This window comes from Cervus elaphus, chromosome 11 (assembly GCF_910594005.1).
Source record: "Cervus elaphus chromosome 11, mCerEla1.1, whole genome shotgun sequence".
Lineage (NCBI taxonomy): Eukaryota > Metazoa > Chordata > Mammalia > Artiodactyla > Cervidae > Cervus > Cervus elaphus.
The window spans coordinates 15,644,360-15,650,359 of record NC_057825.1 but is presented as its reverse complement, the minus strand read 5'-3'; the positions used below and the strand labels follow the sequence as shown (position 1 = coordinate 15,650,359).

The 6,000-nt window shown below is 42.3% G+C and overlaps 1 long non-coding RNA gene across 1 annotated transcript in view; it reads right to left on the bottom strand.

Annotated features, from left to right (window-relative positions):
* Window positions 1-325: 325 nt before the first annotated feature.
* LOC122702512 overlaps window positions 326-6,000 on the bottom strand; it is a 32,311-nt gene continuing 26,636 nt past the window's right edge. The window contains exon 3 of the long non-coding RNA XR_006343269.1: window positions 326-1,168. This is a non-coding gene — a long non-coding RNA (uncharacterized LOC122702512). The remainder of the gene's footprint in view (window positions 1,169-6,000) is intronic.

The window sequence follows — 6,000 nt, the reverse complement described above, 5'->3', positions numbered from 1 at the left end:
CTGTAGTGCGCCAGACTCCCCTGTCCTTCACTACCTCCTGGAGTTTGCTCAAGCTCATGTCGATTTATATATAAAATATGTAAAATGTATACACATATGCATATATATCATATAATAGTTAATATATAATATAATTATCCAATATCTAATAGTATAATTATATGTTATATAATGAATTTAGATTCTATCTTTATAATTTTGCATAATATATGATGATTAATATATTTATATTGTTTATCATGTTTTGATAACAATATATTGCACATTACATATAATATTTCATATATTAAGTACATACATTTTATATATTAGATATACGCACACACTTTATGTATACACCCACATACACACATATGAACACACACACACATCTGAAATTTAAACTGAGATATTTTACGTTTTAACTTGCTATTCTAATTCCATAACCCATGCTTGACAACTGCTCTGAGCCTTCCTTATGGGACCTGAGGGACGCAGGTTTGAAGTTGAAGTGGATTCTAGGATCCGATCTGAAAACAAAGTTGAGTAAAAATAGAAACTCTTGTCTGGGCGGCTGGGCCGGTGGGCTTCCTGCTTTAATCAGAATTTGCACAGGTCCCTCAATGGGGGGAAGGAAGTGCATGGTGACTGGGATGTGGAGGTCACAGATCTGTGTGTACAAGTGTGCAATCACACACGCACACACACGTGTATGGGCCCTGAGTGGAAAGAGCAGAGCGGGAGGGGCCGAGTGGGCCCCAACCAGGTGGTCAGCGGGAGCCCCTCGGACGAGGACCAGGGATGGGCAAGGATGGGTTATTTTCTTTTTCTCTCTGGGTTGGAAGCTGTTGACAAGCTTCGCTTTCTGCACTAGGTCCTTTGCTGGAGAACTGAGCTGTCACAGAGCCCCGAGAGCCGGCGGCCCCACGGGAGAGAGGACCAGATACTTCAGAAGGATGTCGGCGTCTCGAGACCCCAGGAGGGTCACCCTGCAGAGGACGGGCTGTCCTGCCTCCAGAAGTCAGGAGTGTTCCTGTGGCTTCTTGAAGGCAGCCTGCAACAGGGAAAGAGCGTGCAGCTGTGGCCACACGGTCTGGATCCCATTTGTCAGGATCTCTTCTCTGGCTTCAGACATCTTCATCTGTCAAGTGACTTAAAAGTAATTTCCTGGTCTGTTCCGCAGGGCTACCTGGAGGACCAAAGAAGAGGAAAACATTTGAAACTGTTTTAAAAACTGTTTTCAAAAAGTGAATTAAGCCTCTTCATGTATTTCTCTGTGTGTGTTTCTACCCCTTGCATTTGAAGGTCCGTAAGGTGGGGGGACCAGCCATTCCTTCTGGGTCCCTGGGGTGTCTGCACTGGTGCCTTGCACGGGAAACACCATCAGGTGAGTACCTGCTAAGTCACAAATGAGCACAACCCTAGAACATCGGCTAGAAGTTCACATGTTCACCTCAGGGACAGTCCTTGAATTTCCCAACGAACAGGCTTACCATTGACTGCTTTCTGCTGAGAAACACTTTAGAAGTCCAGCTCTTTCCAAAAATAATTTTTAGGAAGGAATGAGTGTTACAGTTTCAACCCCGTTATGTTCTGAAATCTGGCATTTCTGAGGCCCCTTACTTTCAACTTTTACTGGTTCTTTTATAGGTGGCGGTTGCATCTGATTTCAGCAGAGCTCCAGACAAAATAATACCCTATATTTGTAATAAGTTAAGCCTATTATTCTAAAAATTTTTTGCAAAACAGATAGCTAAGGGAAGAATCTTGTCTTAAAAAGTCAGGAACATTGTAATAATCCTAAAGTAGGTAAATTAAAACAAATTTCCTAAAGAGATTTTTTTTTCACTTTCCTTATATTCATGCTTGTCTTCTAATTGGATGTGATAAATCATCTTCATGTAGCAAGACAAGGACAGTTTAATCCTATCCATCTTTTCCCACATTTGGGAAGCAATATATAACTTTCTTTAGCTTTAAAATCCCGAATGTGGTTTCCAAGAAACTGTGTAAGTATGATCTTCTTAAAAACAAGTTTAAGGGAAAAGAATCTCTATGCAGTCGTTATTTATTTACTGACTTATTTTTCTCCCACTGACAGACAGCCCATCACCTGCTGTCTGTCCTATGTCTTATGTCCTTTTGTCCTGTCCACAGTGAAGTCAGGAGGGTCAGGTGGACTAGGTCTCCCACCTGGGCTAGCATGTCTGTCTATAACTCGGACTACAGACTAAAGGGCAGGGTAGCCTTTGGGGTTCATGTTTGGAAATATTAGGTAGGGCTCCTGAAACCAAGTTTCTAAGTGAACTCCAGTCCCATGGCGTCTAGATCCAGGCCAGGATTTGGAGGGAACCGGGTCCCTGCAGGAGGTTTTTAAGGGCACAAAAGCTGGTGCCTGGTCTCCCAGGGGAGGTTGATAGGGACTTGAAGGCTCTGATGGTGTCCTGCGGGGGTCCACCAGGGGCCTTCCAGCCCAGCTGCAGAATGGCAGGGAAAGGTACATTTTCAACCCAGCTTGAGAGCTCTGGGAGGATCTTTACAGTGAGAGAAAAAAAAAAAAAGTCATTAGGGGCTTGTTGCAAGAGCCACACTCAGGAACTCCTGGCTCTGCAGGCTGTGGGGGGAGATGGAGATGGGTGGTGTTTCCAGCTCCCCTTTCTCCTCATATGGACACAAGCACACAGCTCACAACTCAAAGGTCTCTCCAACACAGACAGGAGTTTTTGTCTTTGTTGTTGGAATTTTAACCTCTTTGCTTGGCAGTATTTTCTATTTCCCTATTGACTTTGCTGCATGAATGCAAAAGATTAAACCTGTGGGGTATTCTTTCTTTTTAGGGGAAAAGTTTGCTTTAATTTTTTATTATAAATTTACTTAAAAAATAATATTATGCAGAAAACATTCTTTTAAATATTATTAACTATACAGGGTGCTGTTGATAAAAATAGTTTCATACACTTGTTAACCTTGATCTCTTGTGAGAACTTGTTGTTCATACATACATATTAATAAGAGATATAAATGCTGCTAAGACACCAAGTCTGCAAACTCTGCCTCAAGCCCTCTCCCTGACACTTCCCTCTTCTCATGTAGCTTTCTAAGATCATTTGGAGAAACTTCAGATTCAGTCATAACACTCTGGATGTAATGTACTAAGAGATGTTAAAATGATCTTATCATTGTAGGGATCATAAATTCCAGAGAGACTCTGAATTCTAGAATCCAAATTCTAGATTCAAATATGCTCTTTGCAAATGCTTTCCTTTGTGACTGCCAAAGTGTTCAGACTTTTAGTTAAGGAAATGCCATCACTATCTGTCTATCAGTTGAGATTTTCTGAGTGTGATCAATAAAGGTATTAATTTAAAAGCCTAACATTCAGGACAACTTCACAAACTCGTCTTTGGCCCCTGCATTTTCTGAGGCAACACTCGACAACATGCCGAGAAGTACAGATTGACATAAAACAGTAAAAGACAGGCTTCAATTCTGCCATGATTGCTTACAACTTTTTTTTTTTAATTTCTTATTTAGACTTTACAAGAGTTGCAGCCAATTAACAAAACAATCATTGATTGCCACACTCTCGCTCCAAAAGTGTTTTCCTTCTGATCCAGTCAAATCCACAGGAAATGCCATTTGCTATCATAGACGGTATTTATAAAACTATAACCAAGACATAAAAGAAAATTTCAAAACTGATTAAACAACTGGAAATTCGTATTAAAGGAAAGACATTTTAGGGATGCAAAGAATTATCATGAAAGGGCCAGGATTACCTCATACCTTATATATAATTAAAAGAAGGTTAACTTTCAATGCAACTTTGAAGTCTACCACAGTCGTCATTTATCCAGCCAGCAAGTATTTTTTAATCACTTACACATGTTATTTTTTCTTCCATGGTTCTCTGTCTTTCCTATTGAAATGTAGACTATCATAATAATCAGAGTATTTAAAAACTTGAAGGCAATGCCACATCCAGGGGTTCAATGTTCTGATTTTATTAAGAGGAAACTGAAGCCCTGAGAAATAAGTAATTTTAGAGATTCATAATTGGCAAAGCTAGTGCTTTTTCATTGTACATCTTTTCATTAGTCACTAACATGTACTAATCAATACTATCTCTATTGTATGCCCCCTTCCCCCCTCCACCAGCTTTTCTATCTCTAGAAAGATTTTGAGTAAACAGACATTTCCATTAAATTCTAGAATATAAAATAATAAGATGGTAGACAGCTAGATGAGAAAGGGAGACTTTGTTATTTTAATAATATGTACATTTCAATTACATAAGAGTTTCCAGTTTTGTGGTTCAGCCTTTGTTCCTGTTGTTCAGTCACCAAGTCGTGTCCAACTCTTTGCAACCCCAAGCCCCATGCCAGGCTTCCCTGTCCCTCACCATCTCTCAGAGTCTGCCCAAGTTCATGTCCATTGAGTTGGTGGTGCCATCCAACCATTTCATCCTCTGTCACCCTGTTCTCCTTCTGCTTCAATCTTTCCCAGCGTCAGAGTCTTTTCCAATGAGTCGGCTCTTTGCATCAGTCAGTTCAGTCACTCAGTCCTGTCTGACTCTTTGCGATCCCACAGACTACAGCACACCAGGCTTCCCTGTCCATCATCAACACCCACAGCTTGGTCAAACTCATGTCCATTGAGTTGGTGATGCCATCAGGTGGCCAAAGTATTGGAGCTTCAGCTTCAGCGTCAGTCCTTTCAGTGAATATTCAGGGTTGATTTCCTTTAGGATGAACTGGTTTGGTCTCCTTGCAGTTCAAGGGATTGTCAAGAGTCTTCTCTAGTACTATAATTCAAAAGCAACAATTCTTTGGTGCTCTGCCTTCTTTATGGTCCAACTCTCACACCCATACATGACTACTGGAAAGACCATGCCTTCATCCTTATGATATGCTAATGGTGGTAAGTCTAATGTGGTAATGGAGGGGTGTGTGTGTGTGTGTGTGTGTGTGTGTGTACATATCACTGTGGCTGCCCTCTCTGATGGAATGTTGAGGCAATTACTGCCTCACAGTAATCATTAAGTCATATTTAGATATTTAGCTAGGATTAGAGTGGCTTCCCTCATAGCTCAGTTGGTAAATCATCTGCCTGCAATGCAGGAGACCCGGGTTCAATTCCTGGGTTGGGAAGATCCACTGGAGAAGGGAATGGCAACCCACTCCAGTATTCTTGCCTGGAGAACACCATGGACAGAGGAGCCTGGCGGGCTACAGTCCATGGAGTTGCAAGAGTTGGACACAACTTAGTGACTAAACCACCACCACCACCAGAGTGGTGTCCAGGAGAAGGACGGGTGATCTCGTTTGCTCCTGAGCAGGGCAGGCTACAGAAGGGTCACAGCACATATATAAACCACTAAGGGTCACAGCACAATGAGTCAACTTGAACTATAGCAAATACCACAGTTTGGTCACCTCTGTATATTTGAAGGAGTCAGTTCCTTGCACAGGTAGGAAGAGGACAACTTTAGTTTAATTTAAGAAAATATTTTTCTAGTATTTAAAATTTTATAAAAACAAATGAGCTTTCTTATGAAACCATGAATTTGGCTTTTTCAAAGCTTCTGAAGGCAAGAAAAGGTTGGATTTGGGGGCATTGTATGAGTTTTCTGCACTAGGTGGCAGCTGTCATCTGACAGCTCCTAAGAAGCTGCCGTTGGTCCAGGGATAAAGCTGTTCGCTGCCCAGATGCAGCAAAGCCAGCCTCAGGCCACTGTACACAGGTCACCCCCCCCCCTCCACCGAGGGACTGGGGGCAGGCAGGAAGACCCCCGCCCTCTGCCTGTTCTCAAGGAGCACTGCTAATCGGCAAGAAGAGACGTCCAACTCATGAACATTCCTCCCCGCTCAGGGTGACAAGCCGTGGCAGGTCAGAAGGGGTGTGTCCGACGTGCAGATGATTTCCAGCAGGGCCATGGATGGAATGAGAACTGGGTTGATTCTAGATTTTATCACCCTGGAACGGTATTCTTCAAGCAGCCACAGGAGCCGACCTTCTCTG